Source organism: Benincasa hispida, chromosome 4, assembly GCF_009727055.1.
Source record: "Benincasa hispida cultivar B227 chromosome 4, ASM972705v1, whole genome shotgun sequence".
Taxonomy (NCBI): Eukaryota; Viridiplantae; Streptophyta; class Magnoliopsida; order Cucurbitales; family Cucurbitaceae; genus Benincasa; species Benincasa hispida.
Window position 1 is genome coordinate 4,470,277 of NC_052352.1, and position 16,234 is coordinate 4,486,510.

Sequence of the window (16,234 nt, forward strand, 5' to 3'; positions counted from 1 at the left end):
GCATTCCCGAGTAACGCTAGTTAAAGATCTTCTCAACCCGTTCATCGCATACTCATTGCATCTATCAACACAACTGTCATTTCTCAAATCCACCGCATTTATTTATTTCTTTTCATCAACGCAAACAACAAACCAAACACTTTATTTTTTTACCTAGTTACCGGAAAGTTTTCATCAAAATTACCAACACAATCTATTTTCACAAGTCCCTGTGTTCGACCCTAGACTTACTAGAAAACTCAGAGAAATTAATACTTGAATTCCGCTGGGGAAACTTGAGTACACAACACAATTCCATCAACGCATATCATCCATATTTCCACTTCATAAAATATCGCATCAGCCTCGAGGCACCTTTGGCGTGTCCCCCTAACGGGTGGTGTTTGGGTAGGTCAATATCAAGGTGGATGGGGAGAGTGTTCATAGTAAGTGGAAGCGAGAAGTGTGACAGCATATCCCTCAGTCTCCCTCGTTGGATTGAATAAAGTTTCTCCGCATAGCTTCGTGACACCCTGGGTGTGTCCCCCTATAGGATGGTTGTTTTGCACGTTTTTTTTATTTGATCTTCTGTAAGAGAATAAGGTTACTTAATCTCTTATCCTAATCTGTTTTCTTTTTCCCTATAGTGAATGCATTAGGGCGAAACTCTGGGGCCAAAAACGAGGGGTTACACTTACGCAGGATTGTTAAGGGTTAACTATTCTGGACCGAAAAAATGGTGGCTATTAGGTTTAGTTCCAAGAGCTAGTTCTGCCTAATGGTTGAGAATGTCTCATCCCAGTGAAAACACATCTGATCACCCCATCGGTGACGTTTGTCCTACCTCGCTAGGACATCATTGCAAAATAGAAGTCTTTTCACTTAGGGTACTTGGAATCTGTTTTGCTAAAATTAATTGGTTAATTAAAAATTTTGGTTTTTGCAAAGTCTTGTAAAAGGTTATTCGTTTTTTTTCAGCAACGGTTTTTAATGGCATCAGCCACTATCAATTTACTTAGCACCAAAAAATTGAATGGCCAAAACTATTCAAGTTGGAAACATATGCTCACGACGATACTCATGATCGAGGATCTAAAGTTTGTCCTTACAGAGGAATGTCCTCCTATTCCACCTCAGAATGCTACTCGAAATGTTCAAGCGACGTACGAGCATTGGACACGAGTAAACGAGAAGACCCGAGCCTATATTATGGCCAGTCTTAGTGACGTGTTGGCCTAGAAACACGAGTCTATGGTCTCAACTCGTGAGATCATGGAGTCTCTGCGGGGAATGTTCGAACAGTCATCTGGACAGCTCAAGCATGAGGCTCTGAAACACATCTTCAGCTCCAAAATGGAGGAAGGCACCTCTATTCGTGAACACGTGCTGAATATGATGGTCCACTTTAATGTGGTGGAGATGAATGGGTCTAAAATCGATGAGGGTGGTCAGGTTAGCATTATCCTACATTCATTATCGAAGAGTTTCCTCCACTTTGTTAGCAATACGATTCTTAACAAAGTGGACTACTCTTTTACCACTCTCCTTAACGAGTTGCAGACTTACCAATCCTTGATGAAAAGTAAGGAGAAAAAGGAAGGTGAGGCAAATGTTGTCTTGTCCTCTAAAAAGTTCTATCGAGGTTCGACCTCAGGAACAAAGTATGTACCTTCAACTTCTAACTCTGGAAAGGGGAAGAAGAAGAAGGGTGGTAAAGGGAAAGGGAATGCGCATGCTAACCTACCACCTGTCGCCCAGAAGAAGCGTCCATCGTCGGTTGAAATAGAAAAATGTGTCCACTGTAACCAGAACAGACACTGGAAAAGGAATTGTCCTCGTTATCTGAAGGAAAATAAGGTTGTCAAGGCTAAAGCCAAAGCAAACAAAGGTAAATATGATTTGCTTGTATTAGAAACTTGTTTAATGGTGAATGATGATTCTGCTTGGATAGTAGATTCGGGTGCCACTAATCATGTATGTTTTTCTTTTCAGGAGATTAGATCCTGGCGATAGTTAGAGGCTGGTGAGATGACGTTGCGAGTAGGCACCGAGCACGTCATCTCAGATGTGGCAGTGGGAGACATCTAGTTTACTTTACATAATAGGTGTCTTATATTAAAAAATGTCTTTGTAGTTCTTGAATAGTCTGTAAAGTATCTGTTACAATACAATTACACTATTTCTTTTAAATTGAATAAAGCGTTTATTTGTAAGGATGGTGTTGAATTTTCTACAGCTAAACTAGAAAATAACTTGTATGTGCTAAGATCTTTAGCCTTAAGTTCCCTCCATAACATAGAGATATTTAAATCTATTGTAACTCAATCTAAACGCCAATGAGTTTCTCCAAAATAAAATGTCCTACTTTGACACCTTCGATTAGGGCACATCAGTCTCAGTAGGATTGAGAGATTGGTGAAGAATGGCCTTCTAAGCGAGTTAGAGGAAAATTCTTTACCAGTATGCAAATCTTGCCTTGAAGGTCAAATGGCTAAACGACCTTTTATTGGAAAAGGTTATCGAGCCAAAGAACCTCTTGAATTTAACCTTTGTGGTCCTATGAATGTGCGAGCTCGAGGAGGCTATGAGTACTTTATCAGTTTTATTGATGATTACTCGAGATATGGGTATGTCTATCTGATGCAATGAAAGTCTAATCTTTTGAAAAATTCAAATTATTTAAGGCCGAAGGTGAGAATGCTTTTGATAGACGAATAAAAATATTTTGATCAGATCGAGGTGGAGAGTTTTTGGATTATGAGTTCCAGGACTATTTATTAGAACATGGAATCGTTTTCTAACTCTCAGCACCAGGTACACCTCAGCAAAATGGTGTAGAAGAGAGGAGAAACAAAACCTTGTTGACATGGTTCGTTCAATGATGAGTTACGCTTCCTTACGGACTCATTGGGGTTTCATAGTGGAGACATGTAGTATATATTCTCAACTGTGTTCCTTCTAAGAGTTGTTGCGGAACGGGCGTAAAGCTCGTTTATGTCACTTCCGAATATGGGGTTGCCCAGCACATGTGCTTGAGGTAAATCCCAAGAAGTTGGAATCACGATCGAGGTTGTGCCTCTTTGTAGGCTACCTCAAAGGTACACGAGGAGGTTACTTTTATGATCTGTCCGAAAACAAAGTGTTTATTTCCACAAACGCTACTTTCCTGGAGGAGGATCATATCAGGGAGCACAGTCCATGTAGTAAAGTCGTGTTAAGTGAGCTTTCCAAAGAAACTACTGAAACTTTAGCAAGAGTTGTTGAAGACCCTGCTTCATCAACCAGAATTGTTGATTATAGTTCATCTGGTAGGTCGGTTCCACCTCAAGAGTTTAAGCGAACCTCGACACAATAGAAGGGTTACGAACCCGCCTGATCGCTATCTGGATTTCACAGAAATCCTAGCTATGGTGACAGATGGCGACTTTGAGGATCCGTTGTCCTAAAAGGCAATGGAGGATATTGACCAGGATGAATGGATCAAAGCCATGAATCTCGAGATGGAGTCGATGTAATTCAACTCGATATGGGATCTTGTAGATCGGCCTGATGGGATAAGATCTATAGGTTGTAAATGGATCTACAAGTGCAAACAGGGTACTGATGGGAAGGTGCAAACCTTTAAGACTCAACTTGTGGCAAGAGTTATACCCAAGTGGATGTAGTCGACTATATGGAGACTTTTTCACCTGTTGCCATGTTAAAGTCGATCTGCATCCTCCTGTCCATTGCAGCTTATTATAATTATGAGATTTGGCAAATGGACATCAAAACGGCTTTTCTAAATGGCAATCTTGATGAGACCATTTACATGGTACAACCCAAAGTATTCATTGCCCAAGGTCAAGAGCAAAAAGTTTGCAAACTGAATCAGTCCATTTATGGGCTGAAGCAGACATCTCGATCTTGGAATATACGGTTTGATGTTGCGATCCAGTCGTGTGGCTTTGACCAAAAGGTCGATGAACCTTATGTTTACAAAAAAATAGTCAACAGTTCAGTAGCTTTCTTAGTATTGTATGCAGATGATATACTACTCATTGGGAATGATGTAGGTCTACTAACTGCAGTTAAGAACTGGCTATCGGCCCAATTCCAAATGAAATATTTAGGAGAGGCTCATTTTGTTCTAGGTATACAGATCTTTCGGGATCGTAAGAACAAAGTGCTAGCGCTGTCTTAGGCATCGTATATTGACAAAATCTTGCTCAAGTACTCAATGCAGAACTCCAAAAAGGGTCTATTACCATTCAAGCATGGAGTCACTTTGTCTAAGGACATGTGTCTTAAGATGCCTCAAGAGGTTGAGGACATGAGACGGGTCTCATATGCATATGCCGTTGGTAGTTTAATGTATGCAATGCTCTGCACTAGGCCAGACATTTGCTATGCTGTGGGAATAATCAGTATATATCAATCTAACCCAGGTCAGGGTCACTGGACCGTAGTTAAGAACATCCTCAAGTATCTTTAGAGAACGAGGGACTACATACTCATGTATGGGTCTCGGGATTTAATCCTTACTGGATACACGGATTCTGATTTTCAGACTAATAAAGACTCTCAAAAGTCTACTTCAAGGTCATTATTTACTCTTAATGGAGGAGCTGTAGTGTGGCGGAGCACTAAGCAGGGGTGCATCGGGGACCCCACGATGAAGGCCAAGTAGTAGCGGCTTGTGAAGCTGCTAAAGAGGTCGTCTGGCTCAGAAAGTTCTTAATAGAGCTGGAAGTTGTTCCAGATATGTCTAGGCCCATCACCCTTTATTGTGACAATAGTGATTATGCTGTGGCCGAACTCCAAGGAACGCCAGGAGTCATAAGCGCGGCAAACACATAGAGCAGAAGTATCATCAGATCCGCGAGATAGTGCATCGAGGAGACGTATATTGTCACGAAGATCACCTGGAGCAAAACGTTGTTGATCCGTTTATGAAGGCTCTCACGGCTACAGTGTTTGAGGGGTCCTACTTTCAGGAGTTGGGTCTACGGGAACCGCCGCGCGGCTAGACTAGGGCCAAGTGGGAGATTTTGTTGCACTGGGTTTTTATGCCCTAGTCTATTGTTTTGTACCTGTTTACTTATACTCCTCACTTCGCTTTAGGACAAGTGGGAGATTGTTGAGGTTTGTGCTCTAAAGTCTCGTGTCCTGTAGATTGTAAACAACTTTGTACAAATATTTGTGATGTATAATATAAATGATATTTACTTCACTACTTGACTTTGCACATTTAGATATTGTTTATTTTATCACAAACTAATAAACTTAATATCCCTGGTTGTCTTTATGTAACTTAAGCATATATGTAGTGACATACAAATGGATCATGTCTTAAGTGACAACAAAAATAGTTTGTAGTATATAGATATAGAAGGAAAACCTAATCCTAGTAACACTATGGACGCGGGCCACTTTGTGGAATTGTTACAAATATTGTGACTTGTCACAGATGGTCTGATCCTGATCAGCCATGTGGTAGAGATGCGAGTGGAGGCGTCCTATACAAAGAGTTTGTATAAGACTTGACCTCGAAATGTTAATTTCTTATCATATAACTCCGTTCATGACTGTGACTTCACTTCACTAGGATGACCATAGGTAACATGACCTCAATCCTGAGTGAGTTGGGAACTCCTACCATTGAGGGTTGTCCTTTTATTTGCATGGGTGCGAGTGACTAGAGCACCGACTCAAACCTACCATTTTGGGGATACATCTGATTTGGGAGCTAGGAACTTAGCTTCACAAGATGGAGTTCACTCCTTCCCCAAAGTAGGGGTAAGTAGATAGATTTCTCTCTTAAGGGTTGATTCCGGAGCTTGAACAATGTGGCGCCATGCACCTTCTCATGGCCCGAGAGGTGTTCACACGTAGTAAGACTATGTTGTATTGTTCACTAGAGGGATCAGTGGTACTTAAGGAGGAAGATGTAATTACAGGGGCAAAACAGTAAATTAACCTGCTGTAATTACGAGCATCTGTGAAAGGTCATCGTACTGATGATGGTTATATCCAATGGACATAGAAATATATCTATGGTAAGAAGAGTTCAACTGTCGATCTTTAGTGGAATGTCTGGCAGTTAACGAATGATGGATATCGTGACTAAAGAGTTTAGTCAGCTATTCACGTATCGTTGGAGCTTCGACCCATAGTTCCATAAGGTCCTTTTGGTAGCTTGGATGCAAGTTGAAAGTCAGTTCTTGGGTCAACTTGAAATGTTCAAATTGACAAGAGGAGTTCGATTATATATGATATAATTGAACGACTTAATTAAATATGATATAATTAACTTTATGTATGAGATATATTAATTTGGAGGAAATTGGATATAAATATGATTTATATCTAATAGAGGAAAATATTATAATTTATATATGATATTAATTTATATGTTATGAATATGATGAGATCACATTCATTGGACGGTTATAAAGGAAATGGGATGGCGTTTCTTCTGTTCTAAATAACAAATGAGTGTATCGAAAGATCACTTTAAGATGCATAAATAACTGACAGCGTATTAAGCATGAAGGTGCGGACATTGTGTTAAAAAGAGTGTCATCGTCTAGAAAATCAGTGCCTGCACGATCGCTACATATACGATATTGCTAAGCGATCGCTTACCAATTACACCTTCGCACGCTATTAACTAAACGATCGTTTACCTTTTCCTAAGCGATCGTTTAGCTTCAGATATTTACTAAACGATCATATAGACGATCGCTTAGTTTTTCCTACGCGATCATTTAGATGATCGCTCGCCCTTTTCCTACACAATCGCTTACCCTTTCCTATACGATCGTTTAGACGATCGCTTACTTTTTCCTACGCGATCGTATACTTCATCTAAACGATCAAGTATCTTGTCTATGCGATAAACGACCTCATCTCTCACTTGCTTGATCGTTGTGTACAGTCTCTCTTCCTCGTTGGATTCTCACTCCAAGAAAACTAAGGGCTCTGAGTGGTGGTGCCATCTTCATTTCCTTCTGTCCGAGTGGTGATTGTTCGAGGTATGATCTCTTGATCTTTTTAGCATTATGAATGCATATTAGTATGTTTTGAATGTATATGTGGTAATTCTATCACAATGAATTGGAAAGATCCGCTTCCGCTCGTAGGTACTCTTGAATAAGAGTTTCTTCACTTTATAGGCAAGAGTTCACAACTCACTCAGGATTCAGGTCATGTTACCAATCTCTCAATCATATTGAGATTAATACGAGGTGCCAAATATGGACATTTTCTTTTGGAGAAACTCTTAGTCTTTTAACAGTTGTTGTCGTTTTGAACATTTCAGTATTTAGCACTGTTTTTGTAACTAACGGCCTTACTACATTTAATTTACTTTCCATTGAACCAAAGGCTAGTTTCATTCCATTCTTAAAAATAAACACTTTATTTTCAGAGAAGGATGGGGAATACTTTTGTTCAATCAAATAAAAAATAGAAATTAAGTTCCTCTTGATATGAGGAACTACATATATGTCATTCAATAACATATATCGTTTCTTGTCCAAAAATAAGTTAAGCCTGCCTACAGCAACAGCTGAAACAACCTCACCAGTATTGACTTTGAGAGTCATTTATCCAACTACTAATTGTCTCCAAGAATTAAATCCCTGATAGGAAGAACATATGTGATTCATAGCTCCTAAATCAACTATCTAGGTAGAATCATCATTTTCCACTAAGCATGTCTTTAAGACAAATAAATCAGAGTTATTTTCTTTGGGGTTCTTCTTTTTCTAGAGAGTAATGAGATCAGCTCCATAATCCATATCATAAGTTCCAAGTTTCATCTCAAAGAACAATCCTCGTTTATTAACTTCACTGGACTTAGTGACATTTGGTTTTTTCTATTTGTACCTTGATATTCAATATGGACTAGGGTTTATTTAAGGAGGTTTCATCATCATCAACCCTATTTTGCTTGAATTCTGAGAACTTTTGCTCAAACAATTCTTGCATTGATTGCATGATCTAATGTGCAATGGCCATATTTTCAAATCTTTTGTCTAAGGCATCAGGTATGCTTGCCAAAATGTAAACTTGGACCTTATTATTAGCCTTCATCCACATTTTGTATGCATCACGAATATTTCATGTTTCATCAGGGGTTGGGACTTGAAGACAATCCGTATTCAAAGATGATGTTGAAGTCGTTAACCACGAAATTTTTTTTAATTGAATCTTTCCTAATCGTATAATTAAAACTAGTCAAATTACAAAAGGAAAATAACGAAAAAATACAATTTGACATTTTTGCTTAAAAGAAACAAATTGATCCTCCATTAGATTTTAACATAACTCTAAAACATCCAATCAATTTTAGCAAAAACTACATAAATCCCATTTAACATCTAATTTTTATAATAATGCTTCAGTGATTTAGGGCAAAAGCCACCAAAGAGTAGTCAGTTGTCTCTTCACTGAACTAAGACATTCTCAATTAATTATTACATCAAAATAACTCCTACTCCTATAATAATTAGTCATTATTGATTTGGTCACTCACTAGCTTAACAATTTCTCGTAAGTGTGCCCTTTATTTTAGACCCTAGAATTCTACCCCAATCAAACAACCGATCAGGGAAAAAACTAAAGTGATCCTATCCATTTATGGAGTTTGCCTTGATATTGACCTATTGCACAAACCATCCAAAGGGGGACGCTCCTAGGGTGCCTCGAGGTCGTGCAATAAGATCTCACGGTGCAAACTAATGAAGGAGATCATGGGACACATTGACATACATCCCTCTCCCACTTACTATAAATACTCTCTCCATTCACCTTGATATTGACCCATGCAAACACCATCTGAGGCCAAACATGAGTCTCACAGTATGAATATTAAGGAAGAAATGTAAGTGAAAAATTGATGTATCGCATACATCATTTTCCTCCCATTGAGTATTTAAAAAAAAAGTTTAATTAACTTAGGAAAAATACGGCTTTCATTAAGTCGTTGTTTAAGTTTGTCCAACAATAACACTTACTTTGGATAGTTAAACAATTTTGATTGATGTTTGTTAAACAGTTTAACAAACTTTAATTAACAATTTCATGCTTGTAACAAATCTATTTAATTCACTTCTCTAGGTCAGTTCCCAGGTAGGGGTGTTCCATTTCCGTTAGCTTAAATACCCTAGTTTAGACAGAACTAGCCTTAGACAAAATGTCCCTTATAGATATGTTTGTTACAAATTTAATTTTATTAAAACCAATTTAATCCTATTAAATTGATTAAAAAGATTAAACTAATTTCTAATCTCATTAGAAATTTGTGATCTTAGGACTATGTGAATCATATTTTAAAAACTATTTAAAAAATGAATTTACCTATGTTTGCATGTAATTCTGAATTATTGATTTTAATTTATAATTTCATTTAATTATAACAATTATAAAATAAATTAAAACCATACATTGCATCAGACATACTCAATAAAATTATAACAATTATAAGATTATCTAAAGTAATTTCATGCATCATGCAATTCTCATTTCATTACTAAACATACATAACACTTATATATTAAAGTAATGAAATAATTAATAACATACATTGCATCCATACATTCAAGTATATATTATAACTCTTATAATATAAAAGATGCATGACTATGTTATACTATGTTATTAATGCATGCAAGCATATAGTATAACATTTGTATTATATGATGCATGAGCATGCTACAAAAATAAAATCATGCAACTATATATATTATAATACTTAGAATATAAATGATGCATGAATAATGCATAACCTATTGGGGGATTTATACTATGTGGCATACATTATGACATATATAAATATAAAAATAAATCATTAATCAAATGCATAATTTCACAATTATTGGTTCGGGATTGGACTTAAAACCAATTAAATAAATTAATATAACACTTATATTAATTTAATTAACAAGATATAAACTAACTATTATAAATTAATAGTCAAACCGGTTAGAAATAAGTGAATCGGTCTTTGAACTGCTCATACCGAACTGGAAACAACTCAAACCAACCACGAACCGGCGCAGAATAAGGTTGGCAACAAGGTCGAGGCGAGGGAGGGTTCCTCGTCCCCGTCCCCATCCCGTTGGGGGATTTTACCTCCATCCCCACCCCCGTCCCTGTCATTTGAAGGAGGGACAGGGGCAGGGATTCCCCATTGGGGAAACGGGTCCCCATCGTTTTTTTTGTTTTCCATGGGGATTTTTTGAAATTTTTTTCCCTAGAATTCTATTTGGTTTGGGCTTGGACACTTTAGCTGAACTTAGATTGGGCTAAATTAAAAATAGGCTAAATGTAAAATGTTAAATATCTAATATATATATATATAATTTATTTATTTGTTTGTTTATTTAAAAAACCTAATCGGGGCAGGGTCGAAGACGGGGACGGGGCGTGAATACCCTCCCCATCCCCGCCCATCTCAAGTTCGGGACCCTAAACGGGTCCCCAATTTGAACCCATCCTCAGTCAAACCGAGGATTCCTCGTCCAATCAGGACATGGCCCCGCAGGGAATTTTGCCAACCCTAGCCTATAAAAACCCAAACCAACCAAATCGGAGAACCCACAAATCAAATTGGAACATCACTCCACGAACTGTGTGTGAACCAGACGTTGAACCGCGCTTCTTCTCCGTCACGGAGCATCACGGCGTTGTGCCCCATCGTCGCGACGCTACGAAAAAAAACTCCATCTGCCACATCAGAGCGTCGGACGCTAGGGCATAACGTCGCAACTCTACTGTATAGTTGCCTACTGTACAAATTTGAATCCTTTTGTTTCTACTCTGATTTAGGTCCGATTTCTTTAGAAATTCACCGGGAACATCACAAATGACTCAACACTATAATAATATAGACTCTATCGCAAAATTTATGCCTAAACACGGGCCCTTACAAACCAAATTGTAAATGAAAAACGATAAAAACTAAAAAAATCAATCCTGAAAACATCCAATAATTGTAAACATTTATCACAGTATTCATCACATGAACAAATTATACAGAATATAAATTTACCATTATGTAAATATAATTTTGGAAAATAAAAGGAAATTGGAATGCAAACTGGCTCTAATACCAATTGAAAGAACCGATGAAGTTCACAGCGGAAAGGGATTGTCCCAATTTTTATTTTTTTTTTCTTAGAATCCCAATTTTATGGAACAAGAAAAATATTGTGCATTAAAATAAATTTAATTTACAACATGCTTAATTCAAGAAGGAAGAAGAAGAAAATAGGATTAGGGTTAGAAAAGAATCTTACCCTTGAAGGATTCACAGTCTTCGCCAATTTCTTATTTCCAGTCATGATCAATCATAAACTAAATAATCTCTAACGAGGACACTACTAAAAGAGAGCCTCTTGTATTCTCTATAGGGTTGAGAATTTCAAGAGGTTTGGGCACTGAAATATTTGTGGAAGAGGAAATGATTTGAGAGGAGGAAGAAGAAAATACTCTTTTTCTCTTCTCTATGTTCTTAGGATGAAAGGAACAAATACAGAGAACTATTCTCTTTTTCGAGAAGAAGATTAACTTAAAAAAACTGAACAATCCCTTCTCATATTCTGTGTAAAGAGAAAAACAAAGGGAGAGGTTATAACTCCCTCCTTTATTAAATTAAAAAAATTAATTTAATTAATTAAAAAATATATAATTATAATAATAATTACTTTATTTTATATATATATATATATGTTATATCAAATATCATACATAATCTATAGTTTTATATTGTATCAAATACAATATAACCAATAATTTTAATTTCTCTCAACAATGCATGGTATTTTGATATAAGTCACATTTATACTAAAATTTAATTATATGAATCTCATCCATATTGTTAATATTTGAATCATATTCAAATATTTAATTCCTCTCAAAATTAAAACTTTATATTATAATGTATCAAATATATTATATTAATTATATCACATATAATTAATTTAATTAATTATATCATATATATAACTAATTCCCTCCATTAATTTGAATAATTTAAATTAATTCAAAATTAATTCTCAATAATTCCTGTTGAGTTAAAGATGAGACCTTATAGACCTATAGATTGAAGCTTCAATGGTACTTGGATAATTAATTAAACTATTCCACATCCATTAACTATCGGTCACTCCACTAAAGACCGACAACTGCACTCTTCGCACTATAGATATATTTTTCTGTCCATTGGATATAACCAGTCAACAGTGCATGACCCTTCACAAATTGCTCGTAAGTATAGTTGGCTAAAATTACCATTTTTCCCTTGTAGTTACATTTAACTCCTTAAGTACCACTGATCCCTCTAATGAACAATAAGTCATAGTTTAACTATCACAAGATCCTTCTTGGGCCAAGAGAGGGTGTGGTCACATGTTCAAGCCCCAAAATCAGCTCTTAAGGGAGCAATTTATCACTTACCCTGACATCAAGGAAGGAGCGAATTCTATCTTGTGTAGTTGTGTTCCAGCTCCCTAATTAGATGAATCCCCAAATGGTAGGCATATTGAGTCGACAACCTAGCCACTCTCACCCATGTAAATCAAAGGATTGCCTTCATAGATAGAAGTTCACAACTCACTCAGGATTCAGGTTATGTCAAAAGTCTCTACTATTAATGACATTATATAATGAGACTAGTCATTTCGTGGTCTGATCTTATACAAACTCTTTGTATATGATACCCCGCTCACATATCTCCACATGAATAATCAAGATCAGATCATATGTAGCACTTTACAACACTTGTAACATCTACAAAGCGGGTCGTATTCATAATGTCACCAGGATAAGGTACCTTACCTTATCCATCTACTACAGAATGTTTAGGTTATCATTTAAATATGATATGCCCCTATGTCTCTACATACATGTTTAAATTACATAAAATAACCTAGGATTTTAGTTTATTGGATTGAGTGTATGCTCATAAAATATTGATTATTTTATTAATAACAATTTTTTGATATAGTTTACAAATTACGAAAATACAAGAAAGATTTAGAACATCAATCCCAATATGAATATGACGAATGGAGATGAATCATGGAGTGATTTCTTTCTTGGTAAGAAAATCAGACGATGTGTGGGTAGTGGATGCGTGCACACCTTGTGAATGCATACAAGTTCTCTCAAGTCAGACCCAAGTATAAATCTAACTTAAGCTTCCTAGTAAGTCCATGGTCGAACGCAGGGACATTATAATGTATAATGCAGGGTCTGTGTTTTAATCTAATGCGGAAATTTCCTAATTAACTGAGATGTGATGGTTATTTACACTTAAATAATGGCATGCATACAAGAAGAAGTAAAAGTTCAGAGGGGGAAGGGGATTTATGGATGAATGGTTCTAAGTGTAAGTGGTATGTGTTTATTTCCTAGCAAGTTTAGCAAGCCTATGTGAGCTCAATGAAGATGAGATGAAAATGATATAGATGCTTGTTTACAATCTAAATGTATGTCCTATACGTTGGAGATTATGTTCTTGAGTTCATCCTAAGTTTAACATCTCTCAATGTGGTGCCACACATAATCCTATCTCTAGGGTGCATGCGTTGATTACAAAGAATAGATAAAAGACATGAGCAAATCTTTTTAAAATTCCCTTACACCCTGATTTAATGCGTTCGATAGTTAAATTGCTCTCTTGAGTGACTTAACTACTTAATCACTTTAATCAACTGATCATGAAGACTTAAGCAACATATTTCATGCTTTCATTAAGTCAGAAAATTCACTAACACGGACATATTTGAGAGAAAACAGATGGGGAAATAATGAATGCTCAAAAGTATGACTGAATTAAAGATAGTAAATGTTGATACAAACAATCCTAATTGGAATGGTATGAAAATGCAATGTATAAAGGAAGAATTCAAGCTGCAAAGTTCAATCTCTTGTCCTCATTGGCTTGTTTTGATGCTTCCTACGACCAACTTGGTGGAGGAGTTAAGGAAGATAATTCTCTCGAGTTGTTCTCTAGCCAACACCTCTTGGTCAACGGTGAAATGGTGCTCTAACCCTTTATTTCTTGCTTGCAATGGCAGAGAGCTTCTAACTACGAAAAATTCTAAATATTGTAGGTGCAAAAATGGCCAACTAACTATCTCCCTTGATTCTACAGGTGGCTTCCCCTTTAATAAGCAATCTTTCAGCAATTTGGTGATTTGACTGCATTAATTTCCATACCTTGGGATAGCCGCCTGCCACTTTTGAAACGTTCAGACGCTGCCAGTCAGAAGCCCATGCTTGCAAGTGGTGATTTGACTGCATTAATTTCCATTCCCAATGAGTAGAATATCATCAACATACAACACCAGAAAAACGACAGTTTTGTTAACGATTTTCTTGTATACATAAGGTTCATTGACATTTTATTCGAAGTCATAAGATTTGGTCGCAGTGTCAAAACTCATATTCAAGGATCTAGAAGCTTGTTTCAATCCATAAATGGATTGATTAAGTTTGCAAACCTTTTGCTCTTGATCTTGCTGTATAAACCCTTCTAGTTGAGACATATAGATACTCTCTTCAAGATAGCCATTCAAAAAAGCTGTCTTGACATCCATCTTCCATATTTCATAATCATAAAATGAAGCTATGGACAAGAGTATTCTAATTGCCTTTATCATGGCAACCGGAGAGAAAGTTTCTTCATAATCTATCCCCTCTCTTTGGGTAAATCTTTTTGCTAGAAGTCTAGTTTTGTAGGTTTGTACCTTACCAGCTTGGTCTTATTTCCTCTTGTAGATCCATTTGCAACCGATGGATTTTACCCTTTCAAGTTGATCTACAAGATCCCAAATAGAATTAAAATACATAGATTCCATTTCAAGTTCCATGGCTTTAATCCATTGGTCTTTATCCACATCATTCATTGCTTGGTTAAAAGATAATGGATCCTCTAAACCATCATCTGGTATGATGACTTGAGTTTCAGTTAAACCCATGTACCGGTCAGGCTATTGCATAACCCACCACTACGACGAGGCATTCTCAATTCTTGAGAAGAATGTGAAGTCCCAGTTTCATCAATAACTCTTATTGATGGACCTGCTCTATCAACAACTCTTGTTGAAGGACCTGTTCTATCAACAACTCTTGTTGATACATTTGTCGTTTCTCTGGACAATTCTTCTATTACTAGCTTACTGCGAGGTTGATGATTCTTCACATAGTCTTCCTCCAAGAAGGTTTCATTTGTCAATACAAATACCTTATCTTCCTGAGGATCGTAAAAGAAACCACATTTTGTTTCTTTCGAGTAGCCTACAAATAGGCATACTTTTGTACAATGTTCCAAATTTTTAGGATTTTGCACCAATACATGTGCTGGACAACCCCAAATCCTGAAGTAACATAAATTTCCTTTACGTCCTTGTCAAAGCTTGTAAGGCATTTCAGAAACACTTTTCGAGGGAACTATGTTCAAAATCTATATTGCAGTTTCAAGTGCATGTCCCCAAAAGGAATTAGGTAACTGAGCGTAACTAATCATGGAACGAACTATGTCCAACAAGGTTATGTTTCTCCTTTCTGCTACAGCATTTTACTTAGGTGTGCCAGGGGCTGTGAGTTGAGATTGAATTTCATGTTCTATCAAATAGTTCTAGAATTCTAAGTCCATATACTCACCACCTCGATCTGATCGAAGCGTTTTAATCTTTTTACCTAATTGGTTTTCAACCTCAGCCTCATACTCTTTGAACTTTTTGAAAGTTTCAGACTTTTGATGCAATAGGTAAATATGCCCATACCTGGAATAATCATCTATAAAACTAATGAAATATTCATACCCTCCTCTCGCTCTAACTTTTAGAGACCCACAAAAGTCTGAGTAAATCAGCTTTATGGGTTCTTTGGCTCTTAAACCTTTTCCAGAAAAAGATCTTTTTGTCATTTTACCCTCAAGACAGGACTCACATGGTGATAATGAGCTATCTTCCAACTTATTTAGATGACCGCTCTTACCCAATCTCTTAATCCTGTTGAGATTTATGTGACCCAGTCTCAAGTGCCAAAGATAGGCATTTGGAGAAATCTTCCTTTTCTTATGAGTTGTAGAAGTTTTAAACATCTCTATGTTCAATACGGCTTTAACCTCAGCTAGTTTTAACATATACAAGTTATTTTCTAATTTTGCAGAGTAAATCTGTTTACTTCCTGTATTGATGAACACTTCTTCATTTTCAAAATAAACTTTATAATTTTGTTCTAGCAAACAAGAGATAGA